At 44.2% G+C, this 25272-nt stretch overlaps 1 protein-coding gene across 3 annotated transcripts in view; it reads right to left on the bottom strand.

Moving 5' to 3' along the window:
• PIAS3 (protein inhibitor of activated STAT 3) overlaps positions 1 to 25272 on the bottom strand; it is a 189746-nt gene that overhangs the window by 106391 nt on the left and 58083 nt on the right. The window lies entirely within an intron of this gene.

Here is a 25272-nt window from a genome sequence, read left to right as displayed (position 1 = left end):
AGGAGGGGGATCAACAGATTTGTTGGCACACCATGCAACAAATTTATTCCAATGACAGGCGTATACAGTTTTGATTGATGGATGCCTGGCTGCCAAGATAACATCACAAACTTTGGGTGGGAGTTCAAAAACTGTCAACTGTCGCCTCTTAATCTCCACGCATGAAGGCGGAGGTTGGACTGGTTCGGGTGAAGAACCGTCCTCTGTTGCTGCGACAGTAGATCCGCCTGTAGAGGCAGTCTGAGTGGAGGATCGATGGACATGCTCAATAGCTCTGGATACCATACTCTCCGTGCCCAGTCCTGAGCCACCAAGATGACTTGGGCCTGGTCGTTCCTGATTTTCTTGAGAACCTGGGCAGAAGAGGTATAGGCGTAAAGGAGGCCAGAGTTCCACACAAGACGAAAAGCGTCTCTGAGCGAGTGCCGCCTTGGAAAACTCCAATGCGCAAAAGAGTTGACATTGCACGTTTTCTGCGGAGGCGAACAGATCTAACCAAGGCTCTACCCACTGCTGAAAGAACTTGCACCACCTCTTGATGGAGACGCCATTTGTGATAGGCTGTGCATCGACAGCTGAGTTCATCTGCTCTGGCGTTGAGGGAACCCTCCAGATGTTGAACCATCAGGGTAATGCCCTGATGTTCCAGCCGTATCCAGAGGCATAGTACCTCCTGACAAAGGGTATTGTCCGTGAACACCTGCACTACTTTCTCTTTGAGAGAGGAAAGGAATGCTTTCAACGGAAGCCTGATCGCCCGGAGCTCCAGAAGATTCATATGGAGACCAGACTGCGCCGGAGACCAGAGCCCTCTGATCTCCGCCTCTCCCATGTGGCCTGCCCAACCCAGAAGTGACGCATCTGTCACTATAGAGAGAACTGGTTGGGGAAGGGAGAGGGATCTGCTGTGGACTCAATTCAGATTCGCAAGCCACCACTGCAGGTCTTTCGCAGTCCCCTCCGAGATCTGGACCATGTCGGAGAGATTCCCCTGATGATGAGCAGACTAGAACTTCAGGTCCCATTGCAGAGCCCGCACATACCATCTGGCATGTGTTACTAGCAGGATGCAGGAGGCCTTGAGGCCAATCAGCCTCAGAGTCAGTCTCACCGAAACCCAAGACCGAGGCCGAAAGATCGGAATCAGAACCTGAATGTCTTGGACTCGCCTTTTGGGAGGATAAGCCCGAAACTGCACTGTGTCCAGAACAGCTCCAATGAAAGGGATCGTATGAGAGGGAGTCAGGTGTGATCTTCGGCACGTTTATAGTGAACCCCAGCGCATGCAGGAGGTTCGTCGTAGTCTGAAGGTGGGAGACGACTTTGTGGGGGGAGTCTGCCTTCAACAGCCAGTCGTCGAGGTAGGGGAAGACTGAGACCCCTAACCTGGGCAGATGAGCTGCAACCACCGCCATCACTTTTGTGAACACCCGAGGGGCGCTGGTAAGGCCGAAGGGGAGCACAGTAAACTGAAAGTGCTTGTGACCTACCACGAATCGTAGGTAACGTCTATGGGCAGGCAGGATGGGGATGTGGAAATAACTGTCCTGCAAGTCCAATGCTACCATCCAGTCTCCTAGGTCCAAGGCAGACAGAACATGAGCCAGGGTGAGCATTTTGAATTTCTTCTTCTTGAGGAAGTAATTTAGGTCCTGAAGGTCTAGGATAGGACGTAAGTTCTTGTCCTTTTTTTACATCAAAAACTAGCGGGAATAACAACCCTAATCTACTTCGGGCATAGAGACCTTTTCTATAGCTCCCTTGGACAAGAGAGCTGAGACTTCCTGGCGGAGAAGCGCCAAATGATCCTCTGGAAGGTGACTGAGGGATGGCGGTATGGTTGGTGGAGCAGATTCGAAAGGGAGGGAGTAGCCCTTTCGAATTAACTGCAAAACCCACCTGTCCCTGGTGATGTTTTCCCAGTGGGGCAGGTGATGACGAATCCTGCCACCAACTGGATGGGAGTGAGGGGATGGACTAGGAGGGTTTGGAGGCCGCAGCGGGGGCAGAGGTGGACTGGGCAGACCTCTGGCTCCCTGTCCCACTGCCACGTGGGATTCCACGTCCCCGGCCACGCAGAGGCTGAACAGCATGGGTGGCACGTGGCTGGGTGGAGGATGCGACAGAGAGCCCCTTCCGTGGCCACGAAAGGGGCAAAAAGCAGACTGTGGGGGGTGAGGGGCAGAGGAAAGACCAAGGGACTGAGCCGTAGCCCGGGATCCTTGAATCACTCCAAGGCTGAGTCCGCTTTGCCTCCGAAGAGACGTGAGCCATCATAGGCCATGTCCATGAGTGACTGTTGGACATCCCTAGAAAAACCAGAAGTACACAACCAGGCGTGGCGTCGTAAGGCCACCGTCGTAACAACCGATCTGCCCAGAGAGTCGGTTGTGTTCAGCCCACAACAGATTGTGAACTTTGCTGCATCTCTCCCATCGTTCACAGCTTGGGAGACAATAGCACGGGCCTCCTCTGGTATCTGCACCCGGACTTGCACAACCGTATCCAACAAAGAGTGGGTGTAGCAGCCCAAAAGGCATGCAGTGTTCACAGAACTCAGCGCGAGACTGGAGGAAGAAAATAACTTCTTCCCACACTGTTCCAGCCTTTTGGATTCCCTGTCCGGGGGTGTGGAAGGGAACGTGCCTAAAGAAGAGGAAGCCTGGATAACAAGACTCTCAGGCGTGGGGTGATGTGACAGGATTTAGGGTAGTTCGGAGCGGGCCGATGGCGGCGTGCAATAGTCCTGTTTACAGGAGCCCCTGTGTTGGTTTTGGACCAGGTACTCAGAAGGACATCGGTGAGGGCTTCATTAAACAGCAAAAGGGGTTCTGAAGTAGAAGCCCCAGGCTGAACCACCTCCGTCAGGAGATTAGACCTGACCTCAACAGTGGGAAGCTGAAGACCAAGGTCCTCAGCTGCCCTACTGACCACCATACCATAAGTCGCTCCCTCCGCCTTAGCCACGGTAGGAAGAGACAGCATGCCAGCGTCAGGAGAAGTATACAGACCACTTGCCCAATTCCTGAGCCCAGTCCATAGAAGGGTCATCCTGGTACTTCCAAGGACCCCTCCAATCTTTCCCCATATTCATACCCATAAGAAAAAGGGTCTGAATCCAACCTGGGGCGAATAGGCCCCATCGAAGACAAAGGCGGTGTTGGCTGATGCCGCCCCGACTCCGAGTCCTCTGGGATAAGAATCGGGTCCTCATCGATAGTGGGCACTACGGACGTCAGGAGCATCGACAATCGACCCGGCGCCGCAGAAGGTCTCAAGGGTGCGACTGGTGCCGGTGCGGGTCCAGAGGTGACCTCAATGGCCGCAGCTGAAGCCGCCGGCGCGGAACCCGAAGGCCCCTCATCCAAACCACTTGGGCTGAAGGCACCATATCGGGGTCGGACAGCCCAAAGATGAGGCGTGTGGCCTCATAAAACTCTTTAAGCTGGGCTGGGGACGCTCTGGCAAACTTGGGGAAGCGCGGAGCTGACCTAGGCGCAGGCTCGGAGAACGGAGGCCTTGTGCGTGGCGCTCTTACCGCGTCGCGTCAGCCGAGCGACAGGGCGAAGTCAGAGAGCGATGGGATCTCCTTGACGACTTCTTCTTACCTTGACCCGAGGATTTGGAAGAAACGAGTGGTGACGGCTTCAAGACCGGTCTCAAGACTTTCCTCTTGATCGAGACCGGGACCTCCGCGGAGTCAAGTGCCGGGCCACCATGAGCTTTAGGGACCGCTCCCTCAAAGCCTTTGGGTGCATGGCCCAGCACTCGGAGCACGACTTCAGGTCGTGGTCTCGCTTGAGACACCGCAGACAAACCTGATGAGGATCCGTCACCGACATCGTACGATGACAGTCCTCGCACTGCTTGAAACCGGTCTTCGGGGACATCTCGGCGCACCAAATTTCTCACAAAAACTCGACAAAACGGTCGAAGTCGGTCAGAAAGAGACCAGGGTAGCTCTTCTCCAGATCAGCGCGAGGTGCAGAAAGAAAAGAATTGACGTCACTGCGTGAAGGTGGCATCCATATACTACTCCCAACGTCATCACAGCAACTACGACGCAAACGACGCACGCGGAGCCGACCGACACCACCTACCGACGCGCAAGGGTATTCCTCTAAGAAAAATCTCCGGATCCAGTCTGACGCCTGGGGGAAATTCTAAGGTAAGGAATCTGCAACTTAGAAGTCTCTATCAGATACCTACAACATTTGCCAACCATCCACAGAATTGATCCTATCTAATACCACTAAGAGGTTTATCTATCATGGAGCCCTCAAATTGCCTCTGTACTCGATTTCCTTTTAAAATCCAATAAGCAAACAATAGAATCAATGTTAATCACAATTCTACTGACAAATAATAAACCATTAGAGCCTCAAATTGTAGGAGTGCTAATGCATACACTGCTGAATATTGCCGCAACCTCATGTTGCGTACCCTCTTAAGCAGTAACATTTATCAACCTTTTCCACATTACTAAACCTAAGATACTGGCTGTCTCATCTTCAACACAAGTCTCCCACACCATATAATGTACTATAGCTCCCCCCCAAACACACAAAGGGTGTGTGAAAGAGAGTTGGACAAACAAAGGGAGACTATGGCACACAGAGAGGATTGGTAGATATTTTATTTTAAAGCATACACAGAGGCCACTCTAAATGAGGACCTTAGCAATTTACAACCACTTGAACTTCTTAGGCCAACTGATTGAATCCACTGACTGGAGAGTCAACTGTGTACTGATCTCATGTACCGTCATGCCTCTTGTATCAGTGAAATACAAGATCTCATAATTTCCAACAATTTTAAGACGGGTCTCACTACCACGTTTGTAGTTTTTGATAAACCTGAACATTGTTCAGAAAAGGAAAGAATTATTTTCGCTGTCAAAGTTACAAAAACTGGTATACAAACATCGTAAAACTGACTTATATCCAACTGTTATACTGAATTTACTTGCAAGTCCCTTGTAAAGTGATAACACATGTGCCCAGGGTTCATAAATTAAATGCTACTAGTGGGCTTGCAGCACTGATTATGCCACCTACGTAGGTAGCCTTTAAACATGTCTCAGGCCCGTTACTGCGGAGCCTGTGGGTTTAGTTTAAACAGTCATGTTGGCCTGGCAAAATAATCCTTTTGCCAGGCTCAAACCTTCAATTTTTATACATATAGACCACACCCAAAGGGCAGGGCACAGTGCATTTAAAAGTTAGGACATGTACTTTTAAGTTTTGCATTTCCTAGTAGTGGAAAAACTCCCACATTTGTTTTTCACTACTGCAAGGCCTATCGCTCCGACAGAATAAGATTGGAGTTGTCTTATTCCATTTTTTATTGTAATTTCCACATGGGAAGAAATGGCCCCTTCATGCCTGGTGTCAAAATGTAAAATCCTAAGTTATAGTGAAGTCTGATTTTAAATTGCAATTCTGAAAATGCCACTGTTGGAAATTTGGAATGTTCTTGCCTTAGCCATTTGGGGCCTGCAGCCTGTCTCTGACCGCATGGCTGGGTGTAGCTGCAGTTGGGCTTTCTGCATTCCTCCTATATTGCAACACACAATGGGTGCTTAGGTGTGACTGGATGGACCATCACTGGCATGATGGGAGGGAGGAGCTGGGCCCGGCCTTCCTCACACTTTAGCAGGCTGTGTCCTGTCTCCGCACAAAAGGCTTAACAGCCCTGCACTGTCAGTTGAGCCAGCTAGGGCAAGGGAGGTAGGGAATGCCATCCACTTCAAAGACACTGTTTCGAAGCATCTCAGACCTTCCAGAAGTAGGGCATCAGTGTTTAAAAGAAGAACCTCAGTCACCACCACTTCAGTACACGTATGGACCTGTGGATACTCTGCCAGGAAAAAGGACTGCTGTTCTGCTATAAGGACTGCCTCTCTGCTGGACTGCTGCTCAGAAGGAACTGCTGCCCTGCTGTGTTGATCTGCTGCCCTCTTACCTTGGTGAGGAGGACAGGACCTGCATCTCTTGAACCCAGCGTGACTTCAAGGGCTAGTTGGCTGACCTCCTGATCTGAAGCCTCAGGGACATTACAGGCTTCCAACAAACTTGTATCTGCCCCTGGACCCTGCCACCTGTGAGTCTACGCTGCCAAGTGGTGCCATCCTATTCCTGGACCTTTCGAAGTGGGCTTAAGGTGCTCTGCCAGCCTCTGGATCAAGGGGAAAATCGATGCAGTTCCTCTGCTTTGTGGGGCAAACCCGAGCAGAACCCTTGCATTGCCGGCACTGCCTTGACTGGACTGGGCGCAAAGACTTGCATCACCTTTGAAACATCGTTTCTGCAGCACGGTCCGTAGCATTTCTTGCAGACAGCAGCCTTGACGATGCACGACTCTGCATTGCAGCCTCGCGCTCCTCTGAAACGACGCATCGCCTGACTGAGCGTCACATTCCTGTCACCGGACTTCGCATCACAAACCCTGATGATGGGATCCTCGAATTTAACACAACCTTGCACCGCAATCTCACCGCATCTCGTAACCAACGCATCACCCTGACTGCATGCGACACAGCACAAACCCTTCTGAGGGGGGGATCCTCGATGTCAACACAACACACCTTGCACAGCAACCCCACCGGATCTCGGAAGCGATGCATCGCCTCAGCTGCACAATCCATCTTGAGCACGGGCTCACCTCACAGTCAACCAACAACCCACTTTCTTAGAGGGATTTTTCTGTTTTTGGGGGTGGGGTTCAGGATGTTATCATTTTATGGTGGGACTGCACGGTCAGTGTTGCTAACTATGGGTAGCCTTACACAGCATCTGCAGTCTGTGCCTCCATCAATATCATGACAATATTGTCTGTAAGAACTGTAATCTGAAGTTTAGTGAGGTAGTCATCAGTGAATGTTCACTGGGCAGAAGTGGCACTGGTTAACACTTCAATATACAGAAGAAGGTAAATCTTAGGAGGTCGCTTGTAAGGACGGTCACTTGTAAGTGAAACATGACAATAGACCTGTGGCAGTTACACTTCTTAAATAAACAAGTGAGCTGCTTTTGAGGATTTTGGTGGTAGTGTAATTTGGGGGTCTCCCAGTGTGGTTTCCATTACTCAAGCCAAACATAACAAGCCAACCAAGCAACGTAGATGGACCAGAATCATCATTCGTGCTTACAGTATATTTCATTATGCACCTTAGAAAGGTATGTATGGGAAACATCCTTTACAGCACAGTGTCTTTACCATGCACCCTTTACAATGGAATTCTTTACCGCACATGTGCCTTCATGGTAAGTATAGTTAAGGTAAGTATGAGTGTAAAGCGTATAATAAATGGATTTAGGGATCATTATAGTTACAAGGTTAGTATAGGGACATGAGGGTTGTTTTAGTGATGGGTAAGAATACTGGGTTGTAAGAGTGTTTATAGGGGTAAGGGCTTGGTAGGGAGAGTGGGTGGTAAGGGTATATTATGGTTTAGGGGTAAGAAAGGGCATAGGGTAGTAAGGGATTTTTTCTAGGTTTTAGGAGTGGGTAGTGGTATGAGTAGAAGTCTGAGCAGAGCTTCGGTACTCCGTAATCTGCAAACACAAAACCCCAGCATGAAGGGCATAGTCAGAACAGCCCTCGGTTAAGCAAAGCAATATTTATGGCAAATCAGGCTTCCCCGACAAACACCCAAACGCGTTTCGGACATAGCCTTAATCACTGGACTGTGATTAAGGATATGGATGAAACAAGTCAGGGGGGGAGTCTGATTTGCAATAAATATTGCTTTGCATAACACACAAAAGCTCTGAGCATGCCTCATGCTGGGGTGTTGTGTTTACACATATACTTTACTTACCTTATTTATACTTACATGCATAGTATAGGTATGTGTGGTAATTGCATGTGTTGTAATCTTATACAACTGTATTTATTGACCTAGAATCCTCCACACACTTGCATGACTAAATGTAAAGCTAACTCGGGCAATTTGGAACATGACTCTAGCTTCATGCATGGCACTGAAGTCTTCTCACTCACTGCCCACAATGCACAAGAACACGTGCACTTCCAACAAGCATACAGGCTCCTGCTGCAACTACTTGGACAATTCTGAGTAACTGGAGGTGACACAAGCAGCAGCATTATGTCCAGAACTTTAAATTGTACAAACTTTGCTATGAAGAAACAAAGCACTGGACATTATGTGAGGATTTGGGAAACAATATACAAGATTGTGTACATCAGGTGCGGATTACACAAATACATTTTCCATACATTATATTTCACATTCTCTTTTGTGACAACAGGTATATTAAGTGATTTGCCCTGAATCACATGATGTTGACAAGCACGGACGCTGGGATTCGAACCTGGGATTTGCTAAAGATTTTTAAGGGCTTCTGTATTAACATGCATTATTAACATGTATAGTTTAATATGAGGTGTAGAAGAGTATCTTTCTAATGTACGTGAACCATGCCACACTTCTGTTTGTAGGTATAGTTAGGACCATGTTTGCACAGAAAAAGCTTACTTTGACTTGCCCACATCTTTGGCGCCGTTTGAAGAATCTTCACAAAATTTTCCCAAAAAGTGTTCCAGAGAATTTTGTTGTACATGGGAAGTTACGGGGTGATCCATCAAGCGGGGGCAGAAAAAAGGGTGGGGGTTAAAAAAAAGTGCGTTTCCCATTATAATTACCATGGGGATCTTGAACACAACTACAGCCCGAACTTCTGCACGGAATTACACCAAATTTAGCAGAAAGGTAGCTTTTGGTCCAGAAAGAAGCCTTTTTGTTGCTTGGTGTAAATCTGTTTTTCAGATATTAAAAGAAAAAGAAATACAGATATCTAGGGGTGTGAAGGATTCACGAATAATAACGAGCACAGATCTGCAGAACTCTGATCAAAATGAATGCAGGGGGTGTGCACCCCAAAACAGCACCGGGGACTGCCACCTTCCTAGGACTATCGATGTAAAGGTGGCGCATCAACCCCCCCTCCTGGAGGAGGAATGGGTGGCCCTGGACAGAGCCACCCCCAGGTTCGCTCCTGCTATGTCCCGGGGTGCTGACAGCTCCCACTAAGTCAAAGCAATCACTCCACTTCCAGCAAATGAGAGCTGTCATGGAAATTCACCAGTTATAGTTATCTCAAGTAACTATAACTTGCACTCTCGCCATGCACTGCTAATTACCCCACAAATGATGGCACTCATGAAATTTTTGCTAACATCATTGAAAATATCAGTATAATATTTGCAGTAAAATATTTGACAAAAAAATGCATGCCATTTCTTGAATGTCCAGAAATCAAAAAAGTAACAGTGGAAGTCTGTCATATATTCATAATCCAATTCACTTCTTCTTTCAGTCCATTCAAAATACTTGAGCCAGTGCCCGTTTTTCCTAACAGTTTTTATTCCGAATATAGGAAATTCTCAGCCCTGGCCATCAGTTTTCGTCCAATATAATGAACTTTATCAGGGATTTTAGTCATCATCAAGATATCACATGTCTTGATCTCGCCATGTTAATCAATTAGCGCCACCCACTATCCTTAAATCCAAATCTCTGCTTCATTTTGTGCTTTCCTCCCTTCGTACATTTTCTCCCCACAAGCTCCGCAGAGCACAGTCAAGCTGTAATTTACCAAGGTATTTTCCACTATTATTGTTGACATGTGCCTGATGAACCTTTCCTAGTTTAGCTATAACTTGTAACGTGTCAATTCTTTCCGTTGCTTCACTGAGACCTATTCATTCCGTTAACACTTTGTTGATGTATAACATTTTGTTCTAGCATTTAGCTTTGAGGGTGCAGAATAATTACTCATGCAGTGTTAATGCTTAGATTTTAAGGCACTATATTATAACATTTATTTTTCATGTGCTCTGATTAGCTAAAGAAATGATACATTTGCTCATACCACATTGAATCTGCAGAAATGTTGACTTAATACGCACAAATAGTATATTTTTAAAAACTTGTTTTGGGGGGTGAGCAATGAGATTTCCTGGAGTCTCAGATGCTGCTAGGAATGCTCTCCATTTTTCTAATGATTGTGTTACCATTTGGGACTTAAAATAATTTCTGATTTAAACATACTCTGAATTCCTCTACTTTTAAGAGCCTTCATGGTACTGACTCTACCGTTTTACTGCTGAATTTTATAATAAAACCCTTTCACTTTTCATTGATCTAGAACTCAATTATTGTTTGGTCCCACTCAATGTACTTATTTGATCTCAAATTCGAATTATTTAATGATCTGTATTTTTTCAGATTGTGATGTTTCATAAGCTATCTTAACATGGAGAATCATTGCCACATGAAATTGAGGTTCAATGCCATCTCCAGTTGAATATGGGTGAACAATGTTCAACAAATTTTGGAGTGTCCCGATTTTGGGGTACAGTGTTTTGCTCCCACAATTACAAGGTTCCAAAGGTTCAGCTCTAGTCTCTAGGCCACATCTCATCACCGATGCTTTATACACATCAAGTAACAGTAACACAAATGTGTAGAAGCCTATACTTAATGGTGTGTGCTGAGGCTGTGCCAAATATTTTAGCTTTATAAAGTATTGCGTCTGTCTATTTAGCAATGCTTACATATATGACAAACCACCACAAACAGTTACAACAAACCACAATTAATATCACAACTAATGCTATGAGAACTGTCAGCAGAATTGGTATTCAGACTCACTAACCAGCTTATGAAAGACACCCCTGGTGCTGCAAAATGCTATAATTGGAGGAAGGAATGCCCCTGACGCCAGAGCTGTTTACACCAAGGGGCTGTGCCCAGACAGCTTGCATTTACTACCTCAGCACATGAGGACACCATAACTTAAAACAATATTGTATTGGCAGTTCAAATTTCAGAGTAACATCCCATAGGAGAAACCTTGGGGCTGTGCCCAGACAGCTTGCATTTGTTGCCTCAGCACATTAGGACCCCATAATTTTAAAAAATACTGTATAGGTCAAGTTCATGTATTTCAGTGTAACAGCCCGTAGGGGGGGAAAAGCAAATAACCGATTAAACAGTGAAAGCTCAGGCTTATCAAAAAGGAGCAAAATACCCAGGCTGAGTAGGTTCACCTGCAGCCTGAACCGAATTTTATAAAACCATATGGTAATGGACTAGTGTGCACCTGCACTACTCCAACTGCAAAGATTCTCACAAGCATGTGACATATTCACAACGGAACGAAACTAAAGCAGGGTTTAAGGATTGCAGTTGACTATTTGTGGACATGAAGCTTTGGACTTAATACTGTGTGCAAGGAGAAGGTGCAGATTAGACAGCTTTTTTTTTGTTAATAGCCAATAATGTGTTACATGTGTTCTCACTAAGGTTTTCCTACCTCCAGAATCCTGAATTTCAACAAGTACATAGTGCAAAAAAGAAAACTTTAACTTACCTGGTAAGAATCTATCTGTGGCATGTAGTGCTGGGGATTCACATGCTTAGCATAAGTCCCCCATCCAGTGTTGGGCTCGGAAATGTGCAAGTTGTTTAAGTCTTTCGGGTCACAAGTTGTGGTAACTTCTCCTCTTGCTTGCAAGCGCACGGTCATCAACTCCTTTGTTAGAGTGACATCTCACAATAATGCTTGGCAAATGTGTGTCGGGTAGTGCATAAGCTGCCTTACATATTGAACTATGGATATTATTTTTCCTAAGAAAGCCACGGAAGCTCCCTTTTTACAAGTAGAGTGGGCATTGGGAGGTATAGGGATTGGTCATTTAGCTTTGGCATAACAAATTTGTACACATTTTACAATCCAGTGTGAAAAAGCCCAATTCAGAAATCCCCCTTACCTTATGTGGCTTTGGGAATGCAACAAAGAGTTGCTGAGTTTTTGGGAATAATTGAGTTCTATCAATATAATAGCACTTATAACATCTATTTGTGTGTAAAGCTCTTTCTGCAACTGAAGCTGGTTGTGGAAAGGACTGGTGAATGAATGGATCACTTTAAGTGGAATTGGGAAACCATTTTTAGAAGAAATGTAGGGTTGGTGTATACAATACCCTATGAAGTTGAAAAAATTGTGCTTTTAGAGTTGATGCCTGAAGCACACTTACACTTCTGAGTGAAGTGAATGCAATGAGAAATGTAACTTTGCAGAAGAGGAAATCGAATAGGGCATGTGCGTAGAGGTTCAAAAGGGAGACCCATTAACCTTGTTAACAGAATGTTGAGATTCCAAGTAGGGGTTGGAGGGAACCCAGCGGAATAGATTTTGAGACCCTCCAGAAAAACTTTAATTACAGGAATTCTGAATATAGGAGTTTGTTTTAAGTTTTAGGGCTATGCTGCTACTGCCGTTAGTGGGTAATTAGCTAATGAATGACAATTGTGTACAAAGCGTTTCCACTTTGCTGCATAGAAGACGCGGGTAGTGGGTCTTCTTGCCTCTAAGAATATCCATACACTACTGAGGTAAATTTAAATATCCAAATTTTAAGAACTCAGGAGCCAGAATGCAAGATTGAGAGAACTGGGGTTTGGATGCCTTACCGCTCTGTGGTTTTCGGCTAGAAGGTCTTGCAAGTCGGGCAGTACCTGGTATTGGACTACTGAGAGTTCCAGTAGTGTGGTGAACCATGGTTGTCTGGTCCATATTGGGCCACTAAGATGAGTGTCAGACGTCTGTTGCAGTTTGCCAATTACAAATGGAAAAAGTGGGAGAGGTGGAAAAGCTTAAGCAAATATTCCTAACCAAATTATCCATAGCGCATTGAACTTGGACTGTGCATGTTGGAACCTGGAGGCGAAGTTTAGGCATTTGGTGTTTTCTGCCGTGGCAAGCGGATCTATGTCAGGGTGCCCCCACTGCTGGAAGAGTGGATGGAGAACTTGTGGGCTCAACTCCCACTTGGCATTTGTCGTCGTCTCCTTCTGAGGAGGTAAGCAAAGCAGTTGTCCAATCCTGGTATGTACTCCGCTAAAAGGTGAATGTTGTGTCAAAGAACATACCTCCAAATGGTCTGTATTAGGTGAGATAGCTGATGTGACTTGGTGTACCCCTGTTTCTGCTGAATACGTGGTACTAATGTTGTCTTTTTTTATTTTGACCTCTATCCCCGTGGGTGTGGAAGTAATGCTTTGAGAGCAAGATAAACAGCTAGGAGCTTGAGGCGAATGATATGGAGTTGAGTTTAATTGGATGTCCTGTGGCCCTAAACAGTTAGCTCCAGTGAGTGCGCTCCACAACCTGCAAGTAATGTGTCCGTTGTTATGGTCCTCTGTGTTATGGTCTAGGAAAGGTCGACCTTTTAGAAGATTGTTACTGCAGGGAGTGACAAGCTTCATGGCTGATCAACACTAGATTTCCAGCTGACCTTCCACCTGAAACCATTGATGCACTATGCAATCTTGCAATGGGCGCATATTGAGTACGGGATGAGGTACTATGGATGTGCTTGATGCCATGGTCACTAGGAGACGCATAACTGTTCTCACTGGTACACACTGGTGAGGGTGAAACTGTGGGATAAGCGTTTTGAAGGTGTGAATTCTTGAAGTGTTGGGGTAAGCTATACCCATTTGTGAGTTAAGGATGGCTCCCATGTAAGGCTATATTTGAAAGGGTGGCTGGTGAGATTTGACCACATTGAAGTTAAAACCTAGTTGATGAAGTAGGTTTATGGTTGTTTGAGTATGTTGAGAATATGTGTAATATGTTCTGCTTTTGATAGGCCAATCGCCCAGGTAAGGGAAAACGTGTATGTTTTGCCTTCGTACGTGTTCTGCTTCTACCGCTAGGCATTTGGTAAACACTCTTGGTGCTGTGCTGATCCCAAATGGAAACACTTTGAACTGGAAATGTTGTCTGTTTAACCGAAGCCTGAAGTACTGCCAGGGTACTGGGGGAATTGGTTTGTAAAATTATGCATCCTTTATGTCCAATGTGGTCATGAAGTCACCTTTTAAGAGAAGTAAATGACATTTTGGAGAGTGACCATATAGAAGTGCCCTGAGAGAATGTATCAGTTTAGGGTTTTGAGGTCCAGATTCGGTCTTAAAGACCCATCCTTTTTTGGGGCTAGGGAAGTAAGGAGAGTAGACCTCTGTGCCCTAGGAGTGTAGTGGCGCAAGTTCTATCGCCCCCTGTTGTAAAAGAGCTTGGACTTCCTCTTTGGACAACTGCTGATTGTCTGTTGACAGTCTGTAGGTGCAGGGTGGAATGTCTGGAGGTGTGGAAGCGAGCTCCAGGCAACAGCTATGTTGAATAATGTTCAACACCCACTGGTCAGTGGTGATAGTCCGCCATGCAGGAAAGAAACTCTTAAGTCTTTCAATAGTTGTCGTGTGATAGTGGAGAATGGTGGGCAAGTCAAGGTTTTGTGGGAGTGACGTAGTGGTTTTGAGGAACCGCCCCTACCTCTCCCTCTAGAATTGTTGCCTTATAGTATCCCCTAGAAAACGAGGTCTATGACTGGGGACGCTGATATGAGGTGGAGTGGTCTTTGGATGTGTTTTTTTGCTGCACCACAATATAGTGAGCGGCGAAAAAAGTCCCTCAATGGGCAGTAGTTTGTAACGCCCACATAGCTTTGGCAGTCTTGTTCTCATTTTTAATCTTTTGAAGTGGAGTATCTACTTGAGGGCCAAAGAGATGCTCACCATCAAAGGGAAGTGCTGTGATGTTTTGCTGCACTTCCGGCTTCAACCCTGAGACCTTAAGCCACGCATTCATTCTTATTAACAAGCTAGAGTTCATACCTCTTGCAGCTGTATCAGCTGCATCAAGAGCGCAGACCTATGAAGCAATCTCAAAAAATCTCTTATTATATTGCTCTGGGAGCCCCTCCATTTCATCCCAATGTGCCCTGTCGGAATGGGATAGGAGACCAACGGAGTTGGCAATTCTTCACTTGTTGGCCAATTGGGCAGCGCCTCTCCTCCCTGCAGTATCTATTTTCTTTATGCCCCAGCGGGGTCTGTCCACATGTTTAGAAATTTGCTCTTTTCCTTGTCGTTGCCAGTACCAGAGTCAGGTGGTAACTGACCCTTTATATATATTGGATCGTTAGGGGATGGCTTACACATTATGTCCATCCCTGGTGTGATGACACTGGCTTAAAACTGTTCTTTAAAAATGTCTGGTGTATGTTGTGCCCAGCCCTTGAGCATTGGCAGACATTGTGTGGAACGTTGTGATGAGGCAAGGGTCTTGAATAAAAGGTCACCTTCGAGAGATTCAGTGTGTAAATGAACCTTAAGCAGCCACCCTCCTTGTGACCTAATGATAGGTAATGGCATCGTCTGGAGGGGAGGGTTTTGCTGGGTACAGATCTGGATCGGTGTCTGTATGTGGAACTGTACAGTAAATGTATTGGGGTGGAATAGAATATTAGTCCCCAATATCCTGTTGGTCCCCATCATCCCTGTGTTCCCCCAAAAAATGAAGAGACCCCTGTGGAACACAGTGTCCCCCCCACCAGGAGGAGAGTGTGGTGGAGAATGTGTCTGTGGTGCCACAGGTGGTGGTAGAGGTTGGCTGATAGACTGGTGGCTTTATCCACTCTTTTTGTGCTTCGATTGGCAGGGGTTTTCCAACGCTTCCTCACTCTTAGCTGGCATTTTCTTTGCTTTAGGAGGTGTAGGCAGTGTCCGGCTGTATGACCAGCTGTTTTTGTCTACAGTCAAAATGTTCCTGTAACTTCTGAAGAAATGGTTCCACAGGTTCGGATCTGTTTCTTTGTTTGGAGACTGTGTGAGACTTTGGGTCTAAAACACTTTCACACTGAAGGTGTTGATGCCTAGGGTCTTGGCTCAAAGATGTTTTGTTCCGGTGCCAAAGATGATAGGGTTTTGGTGCAGAGGTTTACGACTCAGAGTCTCTGCTTGAGGCCAATGACTATTGACCATGGATTTTATGCTGCTCCTTTGTGCCAGGCCGAGGTTAGGTGCATCCAAAAACATTGTTTGGTGCTAACCATGGTCCAAGGGCATTGGTGGCCCGTGCACAGACTTTGGAGGGGGCACAGTACTCACAAAGATTGTCCTGATGAAAGGTCTCGGATCACAAACTCAGACCCTGAGCTTTCATCCTGCAATAAGTTGCTTTCGTGCGCTGCCAACATTTGAGCTTAGGCCTCCTGGTGGCATTCTTCTGACCCAAATGTGTCTGGAGTGTCATCGATGGCACGTCACAACATCTCGAGTCTACTTGCGTGCTGACCATGAAGCGCTTTCTTCGATCTAAACGACAGGCAGGCCCCTCACAGGTGGATTCTTGGTGGTCCGGAGGAAGGCACAGGTTGCACAGCAGATTTTGGTCCGTGTGTGGGATTTTGGTGTGAGAACGCTGGCAAAATCTAAATAGCGCCCGTTCCATCACCAGATGGATATGAACATGGCGTGGACAAGACGTGGAAAAAAAGATAAAATTTGCCCTGAAAGGGTGAAAGCAAAACGAGCCTCGATCGGCTGGAAACCGGTCGACGAACAACCGCTCTAGATGTCTAGGTAACTGTGATCGATAACAATACTGACGTTTAAGACCTAACTAATAGGATAATAACGATGCCGAAGAGAACAGAGGAACACAAGTCCGAACCAGATGGCGGAATAAAACATTTCTAACAATGTAGTCGACGACCATGCGCATTACAAGCAAAAGGCGGAGTCACTACAACTCGTGACTCGAAAGACTTAGAAGAAAAACAACTTGCACATTTTCGAGCTCAACACTAGATGGCGGACATATGCTAAGCATGTGTATCTACAGCCACACATGCCATCCAACACTAAGTTGCTAAAATTTTGCGCCCATCTAATTAAACCTGCATCTCCTGCACCTTAAACATTTGGTTCTAGTGTAGTGGTGTCCAAGTTCTAATATCAAGGATCAGGGACTCTTTCCTTCTTTCTCGCTATTTCAAGATAGCTGTCCATTCTGGGGGACCGATTTTCCATACAAGAGGCTACAACTTTTAACCAAGAGGAAACTACTAGTGCTCAAGGGTAAACCGTGGCTTGAAAAACATTTTCCAGAAATGCCCATGTAGCAGAAAAAAGTTGAAGCACAAGTATTTGCTTAAAGTGGTGAAACATCCTGTAATGCCCTCTAAAATATTCAAAAGTCTAGTTATTATGCATATATTCTGGCTTAGCCAAAGAATCTCTAAATAAATAGTCAAGCTGTGGCCACACCATTAATTTTGTCCTTCCTCTACAACATGTGCAACCGATTACTTCACAGGGAGTTCAAATTGTATAAACATGTGGAGGAGGAGCAGTTTGTTACAGAGATTATTCTTTGCAAGAAAGATAGGATGACTGGAGCAAAGCAAGACCAAGCTTCTCAGGCTGGAGAGAAGTAGCTCAAGGAGCAGGTAAGGACATGTTGAATTATATACAATGTGGCATGCTGAATAAGGCTCCATGATCACAGATCAAACATTAAAAGTAAGCTACACAGGAATTTAATTTTCCTTTGCAATTATATCAAATCTCAGTATTTGTACATCATACCTTAGGGGTTTCTCTTGTTGATCAAAAAAGATACAGAGAGCTTTTGATTTCTTGCATTCCTTTGTACAAGAAGCCATACCTGTTAAGATGATCTTCTCTGTATGAATAAGGAAACGCCGACAGAGAAATCGCGGTGAGAGAAATTAGTTTATTCCTGTTACAAGAGCCCCGGCTGCAGCACACGGACCGGTTACATCCACTCCTCCGGTCTGCTCTCCACCAACTGTCTCCCCACTCCAAAGAACATTCCCTTCCTAACATTCCCCTGTTCTCTGGCTCGCGCGCATAGCTAGTGCGAGCCCGACAACATGGGAAAATGCATTACTTAACACTATAGCAATAACAAAGATACAACACATCTTCCCCTTATACAAAATTATTATATATTTTTTTTTATATACATATATATATAACATTTCCCATGAATAACACAACATCGTTCTGATTCCATCAATAACCAAAAATGTCTAATGACTATAAGAAACATATCATATACTATTTAGTTTCACAAGGAATTTGGACTCAATTGCATACATATTCACTAAACTTCCCCGGTCTTGTGATTTTCCTGCCACACCTACTAAACCTATCCATTACCCCTGTCGTACCTCCTTCTCGAACATTTTTTTTTCTCCCTTTCTTCAGCTATGCTATCATCTTCTATAGGAATTCCGTTGCCTCTACCCACCTGTGCTTCATTGGCCTGTTGTACTGGAACCCCAAACTCACTTTGTGAGCACATGTTGTTTCCAGTTTCATCATCCACTAACCATTTGGTTTCAATCATACTCTTCTTTTCACCTCCTTTATATGGAGAAACCCTGCTTAAATGCCACACTTTCCCATCTTCGAGTAGTACTGCATTACACAAAATTTTCACAACTTTCAAGGGCGGATAGAATTTTCCCATTCCATACTTTTTGAAGCCTGGGACTGTCACTTTAACCAAATCACCTATTTGTATATTTACAGCCTTGCATTTGTGTTTTACATCATAGTTTTCTTTTGAACGTGTTTGCGCCATTTTAATATTATTCCTAACGCCTTCAACAGTCCAACCGCTCTTCCTACCATCTGTCATCCAACCAATGTTATCCTTCCTTAATGGAACTCTACCTCTCATTATCTCAAAAGGACTGTGTCCAGTAGAATTGCAAGGTGTCTTCCTGTATGACAAAACCGTTCTCCACACTTCTTTTTCCCAACATAGTTTTGCATTTACTGCCAGCTGTATGCTGTTCTTCAACACTCTGTTGAAGCGCTCAACAGCACCGTTACCAGCCGGGTGATAGTTGGACGTAGTAATGTGTTTTATGCTACACCTCGATAAAAAAAACATGATTTTTTCAGAAATGAATTGCGGCCCATTGTCCGTAATTACAGCTTTAGGAAAACCTTCTCTTAAGAAAACCGTATCCAAAAAATTCACAATGGACCCATTATCTACCTTGGTCATAATACTTATTTCTGGCCATTTAGAAAAATGAGCATACATCACCACAATATATTTGCACACCCCCTCCGCATGTATAGGACCAGTAACATCTAGACAAATTTTCTCCCAAGGCATGTCAGGACACTTGATAGGAACTAGCGGTGGTTTAAATGTTGTTAAAGCTTTTTCTGATTCATTGCACAGAATACATTCTCTTACCTTTCTTTCCACAGCCACATCTATTCCTGGCCACCAATACAATTGTTTAATTTAGCTTTTTGTTTTAGATATTCCTAGATGGCGATCATGGCACAAATCCAAAACCTTGTTCCTAAGTACTTCAGGAGGTATAAATCTCCCATTGTGCATCAACTTGTTGCCCTCTACAGACAACTCATCCTTCACTTCCCAAAATCGCCTTACGTTTTCATCCAAATCTTTTTTATGAGGCCACCCCTCACACAACATGGTTTGAACATTGTTTAAAACTTGATCTTCATCTACAGCTTTATTCCATTCGTCTTCAGTAATACCCTGAACATCTTGTACAATGTCAGCTACCCAACAATCTTCCAATTCCTTCACATCTTCATCAGTACTGGCTAGGGGCATCCTACTTAGGAAATCAGCAATTTTATTCTTGACCCCCGGTACATAACGTACTTCATACTTGTAATCTAAAAGTCTCATGGTTAACGGGCAATGCATGGTGAAGCTTTGAACAAGCCCTTTGTCGTTAAAACTTTGGTGAGTGGTTTAAGGTCGCTCCGCAAAATGACATTAGTGCCCCATACAAATGCTCGAAAATGTTCCAACCCCCACACACATGCAAGAGCCTCCCTCTCAATGACAGAATATTTTGCTTCAGTATCAGTTATTGAGCGGGAGGCAAACGCAATTACACATTCCTTATTATTCTCAATAATCTGTGAGAGTACAGCTCCCAACCCCTTACTGCTGGCGTCCGTAGTAACAATGCTTTGCAGGTTTGGGACAAATCCTTGTAGAGCAGGTGCCCGGAAAATGTCTTTTGATTATTTCAAAAGCCGTTTCACATTCCTCAGACCACTTAAATACACACTTACCCTTTAACAATTGCCTAATGGGAAAAGTTTTTTGAGAAAAATTATGGACAAACTTAGCATAATACTCCGCCAGACCTAAAAATGCCCTAGTTTCATCCTTGTTTGTAGGTGCAGGTGAATTTTTTATGGCCTGTACCAGACTAGCTTTAGGCTCAATGCCCTTACCACTTACTTCGTGTCCCAAATATGTGACACTTCGCCTAGCTATTTTGCACTTACTGTATTCTGCTGTAAGACCATTATCTCCTAACACCTGGAGAACCATTCTAACTTTAGCATCATGATTATCTTTCGTATCTCCCATAATTAATATATCATCTTGAAAAAAAAATACATCACGCATCTTACTGAATAGTTTATACATCAGCCTTTGGAACATAGCGGCCGCAGATGCTAGCCCAAATGGCACCCTAACAAATTGATAACACCCAAACGGTGTAATAAACGCGGTTAATCTACGGCTATCAGGATGCAATGAAATCTGGTGATACGCAGAAGTAAGGTCGATCGTGGTAAACCATTCTTTACCTTTAGATAAGGCTACCACCTCGTTGATCCTAGGTAATGGAAATTGGTCCACCAAAATATTTCTATTGAGGTCCCTAACATACACACACAATCTTAACTTGCCATTGGAACGTGTCGCTACAACCAACGGTGAAATCCAATCAGATGATTCCACCTGCTCAATAATACCTGCTTGCAATAACTTGTCTAACTCTCCAGACACTTCGTCTTTAATGCTTATGGGGATATTTCTGGCCTTGCGGATAACCGGTACTGCGTTATCCTTAAGTATGATTTTGTGCTGGAATTTTTTAACTTGCCTATGGTACCCGAAAAACTTTTCGGAGAGATATCAGGACTGTCTAGAACCCCACCAATAACATGTTCAAACTTTTTCAACCACACCAGTTCATTTACAATAGTATAAGGTGAAACAGACTCAGCAGTAAAAGTGATGGTGACACCCCCTATAGAAATGTCAAATTTCATTTTTTTCCGCTGGAAATCCAGTGACGAAGATTTATGATCCTTTACATTGAGCACCCACATGTTCCTGTCTTCACCGTCCGAGGAAGAAGCTGAGTCCGTTGCACTCTCTAATAGTTTTATCGCCAACTCTTTTTTCCTTCTGCAAACTTTAAAAAAATGGCCACTAATGCCGTAACCAGAACATTTCTGGTTCCTGGCCGGACAGCTTTTATCATTCGCATAATGTCCCACTAATCCACATCTAAAACATGTAACATTCGTTTTAGTGAAATCCTTCTTTATCTTTTTTTTGTTTTTACTAGTGTAGTCTTTCCTTGAGAACCCGTCGGACCCAGACCTCATCTCCCTAACTTTGTTTACGAAATTGTCTGCTCCAAGTTTAGTGTCATCACTTTTTTTACTTTCCCTGTAGAACGGCTTTCGCACATCTTCCACTTAGTTCTGCTTTTTTAACAACATCCATGACTTCCTGTAGAGACGATTCTCCTTTAGTCCATAAACAGTCCTGTATGTTTTGGTTTGCTGCATGCATAACAATCTGGTCCCTTATAAGTTCGTCGTGCAAGACACCAAACCTACATGTCAAAGCTAAGTTCTTAAAAGCTGATACATATTCCTCAGTGGTTTCTTCCTTCTCCTACTTCCTATGGTAAAACTTGTAACGATCAATTCCCACGCAAACAGTAGGAGCATAGTATCTATCTAAGTCTTCCAAAGCATGACAAAAAGCATCTCCATGTTCTCTATGTTTCTTTTCAATTCTATTGTATGTTATCAGACCAAGTGGTCCCAAACAATGTAATGAGATTTTCTTCTTTTTTTCAGCAGAGAAATCATTCTCTTCATCACACGTTGAGATATAATTTATAAAGTATTCCTGCCATTCCTGCCACTTTGTAGAAGTATCGCCAGTTCCAGGAATGAAAGGTTGAGGTGGTGGTAAATTTAAGTTACTAGAAGCCATTAGTAGTTATGTTATTTCACTTAGATTTCATCACAGGCTTTAATTTCACTTAATACCAGTATAAATTCAATACTGTGTCAGAAGCTAAGATAGTAATATTAGATGCGAAGGTTAACAGTCTAGTTGTCAGAGTTCCTACTCTGACAATGTAGAACAGCTTCTAAAAGACGCACTGTACGGGAGCACAAGCATTTAGTGTTGCTAAGCAACGTGTAAGCTCGTGTTAGTACAGCATTAGGTCGACAGACTAGTTTCCCCACTCTGACGTCAGCTGTGGTAGCACAAAAGTCCGCGCTACGTGCGCGTCCAAAAAAAACGAAGTACTCACAATGAATGTGAACAGTCTTTGGGTCCGCAGATTCCACAAACTCACCAACAGAGAAATTCACAGTCACTAAGAGAACGCATGAAATCAGGGGCTGCACCAACTCGTCGCCAAATTTGTTAAGATGATCTTATCTGTATGAACATGGAAACGCCGACAGAGAAATCGCAGTGAGAGAAATTAGTTTATTCCCGTTACAAGAGCCCCGGCTGCAGCACACGGACCGGTTACATCCACTCCTCCGGTCCGCTCTCCATCAACCGTCTCCCCACTCCAAAGAACATTCCCTTCCTAACATTCCCCTGTTCTCTGGCTCGCGCGCATAGCTAGCGCGAGCCCGACAACATGGGAAAATGCATTACTTAACACTATAGCAATAACAAAGATACAACAATACCAAACAAGTGATGTGGCGTAGAGGAACTAAAGATGCTAAAAAGTGGGACTGGTGAGGAAGGGAAGTTTAGCCACAGATTTGTGTTTTTTAACCAAAGTTGAAAAATAAATCTACGTAGCCATAAAACGTGCCAAATTTCAAATTATATGGGAGATCAGAGCTAACATGCATGTCTTACCAAATATAACCAGTAAACAAGAGAATGATTGACCGGCACTCAACTTAATGTGAATAACCAACGCTGTCTATGCCTCATGCCTGAAGAAATCCAAACTTACACTTTACTGAGGCATCCTGAGAACAGTAGATCGATCTCAATCCTATTTATATTGTAGAGTTCTATAAGTACTCACAGAAAACAGGAACAGAATTTCAGCTGCAACTAACTACAAAGCCAGGCAATATTATGCATACAATACGGCATACGAATAACCAATGCACTTATGTATTTTCCACATGAGGCATACTCATTTAAATTCTTCACACTTTCCAATGCCAATCTCACTCCTCTACAAGACGGGTTTACAAGAGAACGTCTTTCAGACATCTGATTTCTCCACTCGCTTGAATGAAGCCACTGAATGTAACCAATGGTTATTCTAGTCTATTAGATACTCTAAGACTACAGACCTAGCTTCTCAGATTCTAAGTACCAAACTACAGAACTATACCCTGAAATGGGAGGGATGACGTTCTGGGGTGCAACAATATCAATGAAAAATGAGGAGAGGGCCCCTTTCACCAAGGGTATAGGGCACCAACAGAAGCAATTTAAGATTATACCTGCAGTGATTCTAGGGTGCAGCACCACAGCGATGGACCCACGACTCCCAGATTCGAAGAGGGAGTACAGTCTAGCACATGTGTAATCATACCACTTGACCTGTTTCCATTTGATCTTCATGCAAAATATTGTACTTTTGAAAATTACTTTAAATAAAGTGTCACTTGGGTCTGACCTCCGGGACGTCATCAACTCTAGATATAAAACAAAAAATAATGCTGAAAGCAATGTGCAGCGATCTCACTCTTGGCCGTCATTTTCATTGTTTAGGGAAGAAAGTGTTCTTTTTCGGAGTTTTAGAGCTGAGCTATTGTCCAAGTCAGCCAGCTGAACTGCTGAGCAGGCCTGGGATTAAGTGCACGCTGAAGCCAGCAAGTGAAATGATCTACACAACGCCATGAAGTCTCAACAAATGGGAATACGTACATGTCAATCATCATAAAAGATTAATTGCCGCTAGTTTTGCAGGCAATTACCTCTACGTGAGGCCTTTTAAAAAGCTGCAATTAGAAGTAACTGCACATTTTATTAGTCTAAGTGTTTCTGCAATTAGGTCAAATTATGCTATCTGAAAAAGAAAGAATTTCACAAGAAAACATTAAGGCGCTAAGTGGTTTTCTAAATGAACCTAATTAATCATTTGTGAGCACGTGGATGTGAGATCTAAGTAAAGTGAATTAATGAACCAGCCAGCTAAAGTAATCACCCCTCAGAAAACCTTAGTGTGGCTGCCGACAGGTCATACAAAACCTGCACATTTCAGGAAATGCTTACAACGCTGAGTGGGCTTAAGGCCTACAACGTATTTTTGGACTGTTCCCCTTCATTCTCCCTGGTAAGAAGTTTCCACAATTCTGAAAAAACTTTGTGCGTGTTTTACTGTTTTTTTCTAATTTACTTTTGTGATTCTACGAGGAGGCAAGGTACATATCCCAGTAGCTTACTCCAAAAGTTGATACAAAGAATTGAACTGACAAATCTATTTTGGAGGCGAGTGCTCTACCGAGGCTCTTCAGCCGCTTCCTGAGATTAGTAAGCAAGCCTCACAGTAGAGGGCCTTCTGATCTGTTTGTTTACTGTATGCACAAAGCACTGACAAGGTGGGGAAAGTGTTTGGTGTTCCACTGGCAATGTTGTAATACTGGCACGTAATATCACAAGAAGTGCCAGTTTCAATGTTGGTATTAGCGTTAAACCTCGTAAAGTCCTGTTCTATCCAACTCAACACTGCCATTTCAAATACACTGGTTTTCTCGGTCAATATTTAGTTAACAAATATAAATGTCTCCAATTAAAAGGCGTGTATATTAAAAACGGACACTAAGTAAAGGTTACAGACAAGGAGTGGTGTTTACCTTTCACTCTCCGTTTCTCAGGGCCAATGTAATCATTTCCTTCATCCATAATCCATCATCACTCATGCTTCATTCATCTTTATACCTCAAATGCGCACCTCCCCACTCGTCTCCTCACTTACTTTTCATCCCACTATACTCACTCCACATCATTTCATTAATTCCATAGACCTCATCCCCATTTGAAATCCCTCCAATACTTCACTCTTAACTCTCAATATTCATCGCTGATTTGTCACATGTGGCTCTTGTGTTGATCCATGATGTCAGAATCAGAAACCAGAATCCCAGGTGATCCTTGAATCTCAGGTAAAACCTCTAGAACTGCAGAGTGGGTATTGGAAAATAAGCATCCTGCAAGTCGAAGGGCATCAAAAGCCACTCAGACGCAGGGCAGAAAGAATCGGAGCCAACATGAGCATTTTGGTTATGTCCTTCCGCGGGGAGGCTTTCATGGATCGGAG

Source organism: Pleurodeles waltl, chromosome 12 (assembly GCF_031143425.1).
Source record: "Pleurodeles waltl isolate 20211129_DDA chromosome 12, aPleWal1.hap1.20221129, whole genome shotgun sequence".
Lineage (NCBI taxonomy): Eukaryota > Metazoa > Chordata > Amphibia > Caudata > Salamandridae > Pleurodeles > Pleurodeles waltl.
The sequence above is the reverse complement of the archived record's forward strand: the minus strand, read 5'-3'. Positions and strand labels throughout refer to the sequence as shown.